Here is a 15339-nt window from a genome sequence, read left to right as displayed (position 1 = left end):
ATATAAATCATATATTTGAATTATATCATGCCATGATGTTTACATAGACAACATGTATCTGAATTATGGCATGCCAACCAATTTTTTAATGACATAATATAGTTATATCATCTCATCATGTTTACATAGTCATCATATTTTGAATTATGGCATTCTATCCGTGAATTATATCATGCCATCATGTTTCCATCGATGACATGTTTGTGATTTACGGCATGCCAGCCACTTCAATAGGCACATCGTATAGTTATATCATGTCATCCTGTTTACATAGTCATCATATTTTGAAATATGTCATTCTATCCTGTTTAGTTAGCCATCATACATGTGAAATTGTGTCATGCTATCCTGTTTAATTAGCCATCATATATGTGAAATTATGTCCTACTATTCTATTTGGTTAGACCACATAAATGTGAATAATTTCATGCCATGTTTTCTTCCATAATATCCATTGCTCCTGTCTATCTTACAATGTATGTACCTTCAATTACTTTTCTTGTTTATCAGCCATTTCAATTGGAGGGGGTGATGGCAGTATCTGTGGGAGTACAAACACGGTCTTCAGAAAAGATCGTGCTACCTGTCGATGGAGATAGAACCACGGTTGTACTTGCCCAAGAACCAGCCCCACCACACATAACCCAGACTCACGTAGATTGTACCCCTACCCAGTTGGATAGAGAACCAGCTACACCCCTTCTAGCCCCAACCCCAGCAGATAGTAACCCAGTTCTCGTCGACACAGCACCGTCTCCACCATAGAGCACCCAAACACGAGCAGTTAGTAAGGCAATTGCAGTGCCCAAAGCACGAGGACCACCACTCCGAACCCCAAGTCAATGCTTAAAGCAGAAGAAGAATTGTTCTTAGGTCAGGTTCTGTAGCTATGGTTCATACTACTTTGCTCTTGCATCACTGTATTTACTCATACCAACTAATTTCAAATTTGAAGGATGCAATTGAAACTCCAATGGCGCAACAGGTATGTTTTAAACCTATTTCTTTAACGTGTTTGCTGTTGTAACTTGCTATATGTTGATTTCAGTTTCAATTGAATAAACAATTATGTTCTCATGCCATGCACATTACAAGTTTTGTTATTGTTGTGTAGTTTCCCACACTTATATTCTGTCTATGCTGCTTTGTCTTAAATAGTTATGATTCAAACCATATCTATCTTGATTTGGCAACATAAACAAGAATGATATAGACCATACAGTGACCATACTACATAGATGTATGTTTGTTTCATGTTGTTGTCCTGTCCACCTTACTACTGAACTGGTTTACCGAAATGAGTTTCATATACTACATTGTAAACCTGTCATGTGTTTGTTTGTTTCTCTTTTAGAACGCAGATAAAATATTGGAGAAGAGTACCCCGTTATGCAATGGTAAAGGAAGTAATGCAGATAAGGTTCAAGATAGTGAGACATCCATGTTGGTCTCCAAGAAAGCTGATAAAAACTATATTGAAGACACTGAGACAACCCCAAAGTCATGTCTTGATGTAGTGTTCGAGTTACTGGCTACTACTGCTGGCACCAGCTCTTCAAACTCGCTGCCTAAATCAGTTCGGCTTCTTGACTCTCAACTTCAAGTTGAAAGACATCGATCAGATGTTATCCGACAGGAAGCCGAAGGACTGAGGAAGTCCCTGCATAATTTTGATGCATACTTTCTGGTGCAACAGCAAGTGCTGGAGGATTTAAGCGCCAAACAAGAGAAAGTTAATAAGCTTGCTAAGCATCTTGCTAGCATTATGGGTACCCAGGATATTGTTTCTTGAGCTATTCTGAAGTGGTTTCAGTTCTGGACTTGTTTTGCTGCGGCATTTATATGCTGCTTTGTTCCCTATATTTACACTGGTGGCGAACTTTGATGCCCAGTGGATGTAATAGCCGTGATAGCCTAGGGTAAGTTGCTTGCTAATTTATTTCCTTATTGTCCTGTTTATTTGTTTTCTTGTAGTTACTGCAGTTCTTTTTCCGCGGGTTGCTAGTGGCCGCAATAACCTATTTTTTAAAACTAGGCCACAATAACCATGGGCTACATATTTACTCTAGTTAATATGGGGCTCCTACGGGCCATAGAAACAATGGGCCTTCTACGGGGCGTAGAAACAATGGGCCTTATACGGGTCGTAGACACAATGGGCCTTCTACGGGCCGTATCATCAATGGGCCTTCTCTAGGTCGTATGATCGGTTGGCCAAACATGGGCCAACAACAGACCACATTATGGCCGTAAATGGGCTAGAGTTGAAATCGTCCGTTCATGGGCCGACCATAACGGGCCGTCGTTAATCGGCCGTATTTGATGACGCTATGAAAATGACCCAACGTATTAACGGGCCACAAACAGGCCGACTATAACCACAGGCTGAATTTGGCCCACAAGCGGAAAATGACAGTAACGGGCCGTAAGTAAACGAATACTGGAAATGAGCCCAAGAATAAATGGGCCCTAAGAAGGCCAAAAGATAACATGGGCTGGAAATGGCCCAACGAAATATTGGGCCGTTAATGGGTATAAAGTGATACATTGTTCGTTACGGGCCAGTTTCACCACGTGTCGTTAATGGGCCGAGGGTTACTAAGGGCCTCATATGGGCCGAAAGACATCATGGGCCATACATGGGTCGGAATTTAAAACGGGCTGGAATTATATTGGACGGCCCAGATGACGCTACTGGGCCTAATTCGGATAGGCCGCAAACGGGCCCTAGGTTAGCGGGCTGTAAATGGGCTATATATGCGAACATGCCATTAACAGGCTTGCCGTGGGCATGCCCGCCACCTTTTGACCAAGTCAAATGGGCTGGCCCTTTCACAGGAATGGACCTCTGTTGGGCCGTGCCACGTGCCGACGTATCATAGGCGCTTTGGGTCCAATGAATGGATGACATCTGTCCCAACGGTGAGCTGACACATGTTTCCTCCAGCCAATGATGATTTTACACGTGGAAAATTCCCACTGGTCGGGGCTGTTAACGGGTTATTGGATCCAAAACCGGACCCAATAGCTTAACGGTGTTCCATTATGGTGGGTGCCACATGTCGGTCACCCTTGACGAAAGCACTTCTGTGACGCATGATTTATCGTCATGGAAGTGGACACTTCCGTGATGATAATTTTGGTAATGTCATGGAACACTTCTATGAAAGCATAGGTATGACTATCTTGATTCTGTCATAAATTTGTCATGGATGTACATGCATGACAGAAGACGTGACCTACTGTGACAAACAGGTATCATCACATAAGTGTATTTTTTGTAGTGATTTACCCTTAATCTTACTCATAAAAGACTCAAACTCATTTTCCTCCATGTTGGACCCCCCACTTTCATCAATGCAATCCGTCAAAGTAGGATGAGTAATGATGGTAGTTTTGATGTTGGGGGTTACCTTGTTGGTGGCTTTAGCCATGAGGCATTTGGCGGCGATGTTCTCATTGGGTGATTCGAAGAGGGACGCCCGGGGTGTTGTCGCGATGGCCACGGAGGACATGGAAACCGTCTCGCCATCTTCATCATCATCATCCTCATTGTACTCTTCTTGTGCCACCAATCCCTTGGGAGGAGTCTTCTTGGTGAAGTGGTTCTTGTTGGGGAACGACTTGGCCTTGTCCTTCCAGATGAGTTTTCCACCATTGTCTTCCCTCTTCTCATAGGGGCACTCAGCAACAAAGTGGCTCACATTGCCGCAATTGTAACAAGTCCTCACCCGTTGCTTGCTCTTGACGCCACTTGAGTTGCTCTTGTTGAAGTTGGGCCTTGAGTTCTTCTTGCTCCAAAATTGTCTTGAAGCGAGAGCCATGTGCTCATGATAATCATATTTTGTATCTTCGGGGTTGCTCTCCTCTTCTTCCTCTTCCTCCTATTCTTCCACTCTAGCCTTGGCCTTCAAAGCAATATTGGGCTTCTTGGCTCTTTGAGAATGCAATACCGCATTGTCGGTGGTCTTGTCCAAGATACTCATTGCCACAAATTCATCCAACACTTCGCTTGAGGACAAGGTGTGGAAGTCCGGCCTTTGACGGATGACGGAGGACATGGTCTTATGGTAAGGCATCATGTCTTTGAGAAATTTCCGCTTGATCCAATTGTCATTTGTATCCTTGCTCCCATGATCGTGGAGTGAACCCACGAGTGTGGTTAGTCTCTGGTAGAGCTCACGAGGTTCTTCACCTTCATCCATAGCAAATTCATCGGCTTCATCTTGCACCACTTCATAGTTGGAGCTTTGAATGCTTGTGCTTCCCTTGTAAAGGGAAACAACATGGTGCCATGCTTCATTTGCCATGGTGAATGGTCGGAGATGTGCAATATCTTCGGGAGGGATCACATCTTGGATGATGAAGAGAGCATTCTCGTTGAATTGGTTATCCGCGGCTTCTCTAGGGGTGAAGTTGCTTCGGTCATGCGGATAAAAACCTTCTTCAATGATTCTCCAAAGGTTAGTATTAACATGGTTCAAATGACGCTTAAAGCGATAAACCCAAGAATCAAAGTCCTCATTTTTCACAATCTTAGAGGGAGGACCGGCATGATTCAAATGAGTGGAAGGAATCGGTCCACCATAAGTAAGTGGACGTTCCACATGGGCAAAGATGTTGTTGCCAATTTTAGCACTAGAAGAAGGAGATTTTTCACTAGTAGCTTCCCCCTTGTCGGAGTTAGCATCCGTCACCTTCTTAGTGGGATCACCCACTTTCATTGGTGCGGTAGATAGTTTAAGCCCTTCTAAGAATTTATTAAACATGCTTTCAACCTTGGTCCTCATGGAGGTTTTCAATGTGTCCAAAGCCACATTGAATTCCTCACGAGAGTCCGTGGTTCCCCCATCGGCCATAGATGAGAACGGATTCACACCGGAGTGCTCCTCCTCACCGTCTACGATCTCAACCATACTCTTTGGACGGTAAAGTCCTTAAAAGAGACGAGGCTCTAATACCAATTGAAAGGATCGATATAGTTGACTAGAGGAGGGTGAATAGGCAACTAACAATTTTTAGCTTTTCTTTACCAATTTAAACTTTGCATCAAAGTAGGTTGTCTAGATATGCAACTAGGTGAGGAACCTATATGATGCAACAACAACAAGCACACAAGCAAGCAAGGGATATAATACAAATAAGCTTGCACAAGTAAAGGCACGCGATAACCAAGAGTGGAGCCGGTGAAGACGAGGATGTGTTATCGAAGTTCCTTCCTTTTGAGGGGAAGTACATCTCCGTTGGAGCGGTGTGGAGGCACAATGCTCCCCAAGAAGCCACTAGGGCCACCGTATTCTCCTCACGCCCTCACACAATGCGAGATGTCGTGATTCCACTATTGGTGCCCTTGAAGGCGGCAACCAGACCTTTACAAACAAGGTTGGGGCTCTCCCAACGAAACCACGGAGCTTCACCACAATGGAATATGGCTCCGAGGTGACCCCAAGAGTAACAAGACCCGCAAGGGATTAGTATGGGGAATCAAATTTCTCTTGGTGGAAGTGTAGATCTGGGCCTTCTCAACCAATCCCTAGAAAATCAACAAGTTTGATTGGCTAGGGAGAGAGATCGGGCGAAAACAAGCTTATGGAGAAACAATGGAGTTTTGGGGGAGGAGAGGTAGGTCTTCTTGGAGAAGAAGACACCTATATATAGAGGGGGGACACATCCAACCATTATGCACCCTGCAGCCCGCATCTGGGCTGTACTACCGTTGCCGGAGCGGTACTACTATTGCCACAGCGGTACTACCGTTGTGGCAAGCAGGCATAGGGCAGCCAGGGTTGAGGGAGAAGAAGTACACGCACTAGGACGGTACTGCCGCTCCCTACAGCCGCTGGAAAACAGAGGAAGGCAGCAAGCTGAGCGGCAGTTGGAGCGGACATAGGAGAGGTACTACCGCTAATACAAGCGGCACTACCGTACCCTACTGCTGTCCCTACTACCGCTCCCCTGCGTGGTCCTTTACGGAAACCCGACACGAAAAATTGAGACCACGGTAGGGGTGGTAGTACCAGCGGCACTAACAAGTGGTACTACTGCCCTGACTGCGGTACTACCGCTTAGCACTCAGCACCCATTGTTTTGCACAGGACGGAAACTCCAAAGAAGTAGGAAGAAGGCGAGGGTGCAAGGAGAGTGTGTACATGATGATTCCACCCATACTCTTTCGAAACGGATCCCCTCTTGATAGTACGGTTATCCCTATGACTCAATTCCACCGAAAAGAAACGAGGGAAAATAGTCCGTCTAAAGTGAAGTCCTCGAGGGGAAACAATTGCATAGTGCCCTTATATTAGATAACATGAAAAGCTTAGTGCACACGATTAGTCCGCAAAAGTATTGTCATCAATCACCAAAACAAACTAGGGAAAAATGCCTAACAATCTCCCCCTTTTTGGTGGATTGATGACAACACGGGATTTGCACAAAATATAGTAACTGGAATTAAGCAAACCAACTCCCTACAAAGTATCGACGGGCTTCCCCTAGAGGTGTGCACCAAGGAAATTAGCATGAAAGGCTATGTGCACATCTTTAGGATCAAACTCCCCCTATATTTTATAGACAGGCAACATCCTTGCATATAAGAATAATAACAAGTACAGCTAAGCAAGGACAAGCATGAGAGCAATAATATAAGTGCCTGTAAAGATGCATCTCATAAGATAACAGAGTACTTGAGACTAAAGTAGATAAGATAGGGTAGTTCACATATGTCTTACACCATATGGTCTCACTCATAGCCGAATAGAGTTCAAAACAAGAAAGCGAACGAACACGCACACACAACCCAAAGCAAATCCCAACAAACACGAACGAACACAACGAACATGAATGAACATGCACACACAACCCAAAGCAAATCCCTAACTCTCCCCCTTTGGCAGCAAGACACCAAAGGGAAAGGAACGACACGAGACACGATTGTAGTAGACCTCCATGGCATCACCAGTCATGCTCCTCCTCCTCCTCCTCCTCAGAGTCCTCTACAGCATGGGGAGATGCGCGAACTCCGGTGTCCTCCTCAGTGTCAGACCACGGGTAGTGCAGTCTGGTCAAAGTCTCCTCATCAATGATCCGCTCCTCAGAGCCACTAGCAACCTCAAGGCCAACCTGTCTCATAATGGCCTTGTCACGACTATGAGCCATCTTGGCCTCCTTGTGAGCCTTGTATTGGCCCTTGGCCTGAAGGCAGAACAGACGCTTCATCTTCTCCTTGAGTTTCTTCACCCAAGAGGGCTCCTCAGATGGAGGCACATACTCCTGCTCATCATCATCCTCATCATCTGCATCAGATAAGATAGTCTCCTGCACTAGAGGTGCTGAAGAAGACGTACTCCACTTCTCCTTCTGACGCAGCTCGATAGTATCATGCGAAACCATATTGTCTGTGACAAGCTCCTCATCTAGAAACTTGGCTACCCAAGTGTCCTCGATAAGCTACACAAGATAGGGTCCATAAATGATGCACTTGCGCTCCATGATAGCAGAGTGAAGTTCAGACCACATCACATGAGACACATCTAGCACTTGCTGAGAGCCCTGCTCTTCTTGACAGAATAGAAGCAAGTCAACAATGTAAGAGTGCACCTGATCCAAGTTGTCGACCCGAGGAAACAGGGTGTTCTAGAAGATCCGATGTATGATGTCTAAGAAGGGCCAGAGCTCATAAGAAACCTTCCCAGTCTCAGACACCTTCCTGGTAGAATAGGGCCAAAGCTTTTCCTTATGAGTAGCGGCAATCTCCTTATGAGGGAGAAACCCAAGTGGGGTCTGGGCACCCTCATCATTGTATGGCAAGATGACCATGAAGTCCTTCCATGGTGCGGACAGGAGATGACCATTGGTCATCCAAGTCAGAGTGCGGGCCAGATCATGCCCAAAGTGAATGGTGGCAAAGAACTGGGCCACGAGCTCGGCATCAAAGTCCTTATTGAAAGTAATGATCCTCTTGATATCCAACTCCTCACACCTCTGCAGAGCATCCCCAAAGTACCGCAAGTCCTTCTCCATGAGCGAGAGATCGACAGACTTGACCTTCACAAACAAGTTCTTCTTTTGCTTCAAGACATCATGATAGATGGACTGCTGAAACCTGTTCCAGAACGGACAACGCTGAAGAGCAGGCTCCTGGTCCACATGGTAGGGACTGTGCTTCCTCTTGGTATAGAACTCTATTGCAAACATCTGATTAGCATGCTTGCGCCCAGCAGAGGTCTTTGACGTTGGGACCTTGGCCTTGCGTTTTGGCGGCTCAGTCGAGCCACCCTCAGCAACAGTAGCAGTAGCCACTGGTACATCGAAGAGAGATAACGCTTGGAACCTGTTGCATGGTCTAGATTCTTGCGGCGAGCCTGATGCCCAGAGCTACTACCACCTGAAACACACACACACACAAGAACCACAAGAGCAAGAGAGCATAAGCCAATGAAAGACAAACACCAAAGATGGAAAATTAGGTAGGGATACATGGGCATTGGCATCTCAGAGCGGTGATACCCGCGCACCAGAGCGGTAGTACTGCTAGGGTGCAGCAGTAGTATTGCCGGAGCGGTTGTCAGCGGGCTGACACCTACCGCGGCAAGATCTGATACTATCGGAGATGCAAAAGTCCATAGTTCTATGCCTAATCATCAATCTACCTAGTCTAGCAGTCTCCCAAGTCCTTCCTAATCTTCGAATCAACAAACAAATCGAGGAATGCAACGAATATAGCCCAAAACCTAGATTCAAGAAAGAGAACCTAGGGAGAGAAGAACGGAGGCAATACCGGCATCCATGGCAAGAGGAGAGGGTGGGGAACGATCCCACTGGTTGGAATCGAGGGAGACGGCCTGGATCCGGCGGCCCGGCGGCGGACCTTCGGTGCTTAGGGAGTCGCCTGAGAGAGGAGAGGACGAGGAGATGGGGCAAACTGAACGGGTATGGGGGAGTGGAAACTCCCCCTGCCCGATAGATATCCCACACACCCAGCCCTAAGTGGTAGTACTGCGCAGGGCATGGTAGTACCGCTTCGGTGCATATCTGAAGCACAACGCGCCCAACTGTACTGCTCCACGGTAGTACCATGTCGGTAGGGCGGTAGTACCGCTTATTATAAGCGGTAGTACCGCTCTGCTGCTGCGGTAGTACCGCTCAGGCGCCCCAAAGCAGGAACAAGGGGAAAGATATTTTACGCACGACTAGCAAAAAAAGGAAAGAACACACAAGACACAAGACAAGCCAAGACAAACCCGAACACGACCACACTAGAGCACAACCACTCAAAAGAGAGAAGCACAAGCAAAAGGAAACAACACACAGACAAACTCTCTAGAAGAGAGGGCGGTGGTCGAGACCACCTATGTTTGAGCTATATGGTATGGCGCCGCGAAGATTTTAACCTTGGGCCCATGACCAACACTCATCTTTGAAGCACAAGTACCATCAAAAATGGCTTATGTGAAAGACTTGATCAATTTATGCATAATGGGGGGAGGAAGAGTTCATTGAGAGAACACCACTCCCCCTATGTCAATGCCTACATCTAAACAAGACAACAAGTTGAGTATGGTGGGGTGTGCAAGGGTTAAAGCCACATTGCTTGAATCAATGATATTTAGCTCATGCCTTAACTTGTGAAATCGTGCTTCATCCAAGGGCTTCGTGAAAATATCTACAAGGTTATCATGAGTGTTGACATAGTTGAGCTTGATCTCCCCTCACCTAATGTGATCCCGGATGAAGTGATACCGAATCTCAATATGCTTCGTCTTGAAGTGTTGAACCGGGTTAAGAGAAATATTGATGGCACTTTCATTATAACACCAAAGAGGCACTTTGTCACAAATGACACTGTAATCCTTTAAAGTTTGCCTCATCCATAGAAGTTGTGCACAACAACTACCGGCAGCCACATACTCCACTTCCATGGATGAGAGAGACACACAACTTTGCTTCTTGGAAGACCAACCAACTCACCAAAGAGCAACCAAGAAATTGGCACCCTCCGGAAGTGGACTTCCTATCCACTTTGTCTCCCGCCCAATCGGAGTCCAAAAAGCCCACAAGGTTGAAGTTAGATCCTCTTGGATACCATAAGCCGAAGTTTGGGGTATGAGCCAAATATTTAAAGATTCGCTTGACCGCCACATAGTGGCTTTCCTTAGGTGCGACTTGAAACCATGCACAAATTCCCACACTCAACATGATAGCTGGTCTAGATGCACAAAGGTAAAGCAAGGAGCCAATCATGGAGCGATATACCTTTTGATCCACCACTTTACCATTGGGATCTATGTCAAGTTGGCATTTGATGGGCATTGGAGTGGAAGCCGGCTTGACATCACTTAGCTTGAATCTCTTGAGCATGTCTTGAGTGTATTTGGCTTGGTTGAAGAATGTTACTTCTCTTCGTTGCTTGACTTCAAACCTGAGAAAGAACTTCAACTCTCCCATCATGGACATCTTGAACTTGGAGGCCATGTGTGCGGCAAATTCCTCATTGAAAGCTTTGTTAGGGGAACCAAAGATAATATCATCAACATATAGTTGGCACACAAACAACTCCCCTTTGACCTTCTTAGTAAAAAGAGTGGGGTCGATTTTCCCAATTTCAAAACCACGATATTGCAACAACTAAATAATGAAGGTGGCAACCGGACCTTTACAGACAAGGTTGGGGCTCTCTCCACAACTTAATTGGAGGCTCCCAACGAAACCACGGAGCTTCACCACAATGGAATATGGCTCCGAGGTGACCTCAACCATCTAGGGTGCTCAAACACCCAAGAGTAACAAGATCCGCGAGGGATTAGTAGGGGGAATCAAATTTCTCTTGGTGGAAGTGTAGATCTGGGCCTTCTCAACCAATTCCTAGAAAATCAACAAGTTTGATTGGCTAGGGAGAGAGATCGGGCGAAAATAAGCTTGTGGAGCAACAATGGAGTTTTGGGGGAGGAGATGTAAGTCTTCTTGGAGAAGAAGACCCCTATATATAAAGGGGGGACACATCCAACCATTATGCAGCCTGCAGCCTGCATCTGGGTGGTACTACCATTGCCGAAGCGTGAAACGTCTCCAACGTATCTATAATTTTTGATTGTTCCATGCTATTATATATTCTGTTTTGGATATTTAATGGGCTTATTTATACACTTTTATATTATTTTGGGGAGTAACCTATGAATCGGAGGCCCAGCCCAAATTGTTGTTTTATGCCTACTTCAGTGTTTCACAGAAAAAGAATATCAAACGGAGTCCAAACGGAATGAAACCTTTGGGAGCGTGATTTTTGGAACAAGCATGATCGAGAGGACTTGGAGTGGATGTCAAGCAACCAACAAGGAAGCCACGAGGCAGGGAGCGCGCCTACCCCCGTCGGTGCACCCTTCACCCTCGTGGCTCCACCGACCTACTTCTTCCTCCTATATATACCTACGTACCCTGAAAACATCATAGGGCACCACGAAAACCTAATTGCACTGCCGCAAGCTTCTGTACCCGTGAGATCCCATCTTGGGGCCTTTTCCGGCGCTCCATCGGAGGGGCATTGATCACGGAGGGCTTCTACATCAACACCATAGCCTCTCCGATGATGTGTGAGTAGTTTACCTCAGACCTTCGGGTCCATAGTTATTATCTAGATGGCTTCTTCTCTATATTTGGATCTCAATACAAAGTTCTCCTCGATCTTCTTGGAGATCTATTCGATGTATTCTTCTTTTGCGGTGTGTTTGTCAAGATCCGATGAATTGTGGATTTATGACCAAGATTACCTATGAACAATATTTGAATCTTCTCTGAATTCTTTTATGTACGATTGGTTATCTTTGCAAGTCTCTAAGAATTATCAGTTTGGTTTGGCCTACTAGATAGATCTTTCTTGCAATGGGAGAAGTGCTTAGCTTTGGGTTCAATCTTGCGGTGCTCGATCCCAGTGACAGTAGGGGAAACGACACGTGTTGTATTGTTGCCATCGAGGATAAAAAGATGGGGTTTGTGTCGGTGTACTAGAGTAGGGGTACCCTAGTATCCCGAACTTGTGCACGGGCAGTCGCAGCATCCCGCGGCAAGGCTTGCCGGGTGACCGCCAAGGTCCTCCGTGGTTCCTTTGGAGCCATTCAAGGACAAAGTATCCAAGCCAAGGAGACAATACCCCGGCAAGAGGAGCTTGCCGGGAAGGCCAACCAAGGCATCTCAAGGAACTTGCCGCGACGCGCCATGCGTCCTGGCAAGGCCCGGTGAGCGACAAGCTCCCGGACGCGACAAGACAACCACCGCGGCAAGGTGCTTGTCGCGGCAAGCCACCACTCTATGCCCGCGCTCCAGCACATCCACCAACGTGTCGCTCTGGGACCCTTCCAGGTGTACGTGGCGGGAGGCTGTGCAGCCAGCGGTGCACGGTGGCAAGCGGCACTGACAAGATTGCCATCGTGGCGAGCGGTGGCGTCCCTGACGGTCCCTTTTGCACTATTTAGGCGACAGATGGGCATTTAATGCCCTTGTCCCCTTCCGTCAGGGTTAGGTATGATACACTGTAGCAGGTAGCTGTACCAACCGCAACACCTTTCCATTTTTACCCTTGTCTATGTTGCCACCTGTCGGTGACCCCTTGAGCATATAAAAGGAGGCCCATGCGCAACGTGGAGGGGGGGTCCTGTCGGTGTACTAGAGTAGGGGTACCCTAGTATCCCGAACTTGTGCACGGGCAGTCGCAGCATCCCGCGGCAAGGCTTGCCGGGTGACCGCCAAGGTCCTCCGTGGTTCCTTTGGAGCCATTCAAGGACAAAGTATCCAAGCCAAGGAGATAAGACCCCAGCAAGAGGAGCTTGCCGGGAAGGCCAACCAAGGCATCTCAAGGAACTTGCCGCGACGCGCCAGCGTCCCGGCAAGGCCCGGTGAGCGACAAGCTCCCGGACGTGACAAGACAATGACCGCGGCAAGGCGCTTGCCGCGGCAAGCCACCACTCTGTGCCCGCGCTCCAGCACATCCACCAACGTGTCGCTCTGGGACCCTTCCAGGCGTACGTGGCGGGAGGCTGTGCAGCCAGCGGTGCGCGGTGGCAAGCGGCACTGACAAGATTGCCATCGTGGCGAGCGGTGGTGTCCCTGACGGTCCCTTTTGCACTATTTAGGCGACGCAGATGGGCATTTAATGCCCTTGTCCCCTGCCGTCAGGGTTAGGTATGATACACTGTAGCAGGTAGTTGTACCAACCGCAACACCTTTCCATTTTTACCCTTGTCTACGTTGCCACCTGTCGGTGACCCCTTGAGCATATAAAAGGAGGCCCATGCGCAACGTGGAGGAAGGGAGGAAGAGAACACTCACGCTCGGTCTCGTTAGCTGCTGGGGTGTACTGTAGCACTCCGCGCTCCCGAGCAAGAACTCAATACAAACCACAAAGCAGGAGTAGGGTTTTACGCATCCGTGCGGCCCGAACCTGGGTAAACTGCTCGTGTGCTTCGCCTTGATCCGCTCTTCGTGCGACCCTCGCCCCCGCCGAACCGAAAGGGACTCGGTCCGCCGGTCCCATAGGTGCTCGTGGATTAGTCCCCCGACATCTCTGGCGCGCCAGGTAGGGGGCTCAAGGTTGTGTGAACCAGATCCGGCGTTCACACGAGCTAGATCTTCATCATCTTCATCGACATGCCGCCGAAGAAGAAGGCTTCGGAGGCGGCTGCTCCATCCGCGCCGAACCCACCACCGCCGGAGCAAACGGCTGATGGGGCAGACGTCGGCGGAAGAACGGGCGTCGACGAGGGAGCTCACGGTGCTGCCAGGTCCAAGGACAAGGCTGCACTGCCCATCAGCGGCGTAGCCGGCTCCCACAACGACCGGGCGCACTCCAAGACCTCGGCGTCCGTACATGCACCGCGCCCATCTCAGGAGGCGCGGGACCAGCAGCGTCATGGTACTCACGGTACCATGCGTTTGCTGGACCAAGATCGAGCTGGTGGATCTCGGAGTGCTCAAGACCAGCATGCACGCCAACATGCTGGCACGAGTGAGGCACGGTCGCCTGGACGGGATACTGCTCCTTCTAACATAGATAGAAGTCCGAGCATATCCCGCTCTTCGCACCGTTCGCCACCGCCACCCGCCACTACAGTAGAAGCTTTGGCGCGAGCTCAACTGCTCCTGGACTACCCTCCAACGGCAGACAAGATCGACGACTGGAGGGCCACCATTCAGAGTCTCATCGGCTTCACCGACGGCGACACTCAATGGCAGCCGAGCACGTCGCAGCCGCGGCAAGTCAGCCAGGCACGAGCCGGTGGCGACAAGACCGGTGGGGGTGCAACCACTATGCACTCTCTGCCCCGAAGGCCAAGATCACCGATTCGCCGGATCCACCTCGACAGCGACTCCACCGCGTCATCAGATCCACGAGCTCGTCGTGGTCAGCGCCAAGTTCTTCACGAACGACAGCAAGAAGACGCTCGTACTCTCATCGAGCGCCGAAGAGAAGCGCGACGTCAATCGGACCAGCGCGCTGGGCCCTCTGTCGACATGCATGCGCCAGGGGAACCAGGCGACTTGCCGTACGCGGTAGGTTGCCCTGCGTTTACTCGTGAGTTGCGGCAAGTCCAGTGGCCCAGCACGAAGAATTTCAAGCCAGACGTACTAGAGAAGTACGACGGCAAGTCGCATCCGTCGGAGTTCCTCAGCATCTACACCATCGCGGTGCAGGCTGCCGGGGGGCGGGACGACAAGATCCTTGCCAACTACTTCCCGCTGGTGCTCAAGCCCAACGTCAGGTCCTGGCTCATGCACTTGCCGGACAACTCCATATCCTCCTGGGCAGACCTATGCCATCAGTTTGTCGGCGCCTTTACAGGCGGCCACAAACCTCATGGCCAAGAGAGTGACCTTCATCTGCTCGCCCAGAAGGAAGGAGAGCCCCTGCGCAAGTACATTTAGAGATTCAGCCGTGTACAGCACAACATCCCAAATGTTCACCCTGCCGCAGTCATCAGTGTGTTCCATCAGAACGTGCGTAACCGCAGGATGCGGGAGGAGATGGCGATGTGCAAGATCAGAGACGTCAGTGAGCTGTATGCCCTGGCCGACAAGTGTGCACGTGCTGAGGAAGGGAGGAAACTCCCCAGAGAGAATACAGGAGCAGGAGGATCTGACAGCGAGGATGCTGCCCCGGCAAAGAAAAACCGGCGGCGGAACAACAGGAAGAAGAAAGGCAAAGATGTGCTAGTCATTGAGCAGTCCGGCAACGAAGGTGGCGCCAAGAAAGCCAAAGCTGGTAGCTCCGGCAAGGAGATTGCCGCATGCACCAACTGCCAGACTGTGGCGGTCGCCGACAAGCAGGACGGCACCGACAAGCAGTATTGCAAG

The sequence above is a fragment of the Triticum aestivum genome, chromosome 5A, assembly GCF_018294505.1.
Source record: "Triticum aestivum cultivar Chinese Spring chromosome 5A, IWGSC CS RefSeq v2.1, whole genome shotgun sequence".
Lineage (NCBI taxonomy): Eukaryota > Viridiplantae > Streptophyta > Magnoliopsida > Poales > Poaceae > Triticum > Triticum aestivum.
Note: the sequence above shows the minus strand (reverse complement) of the source record.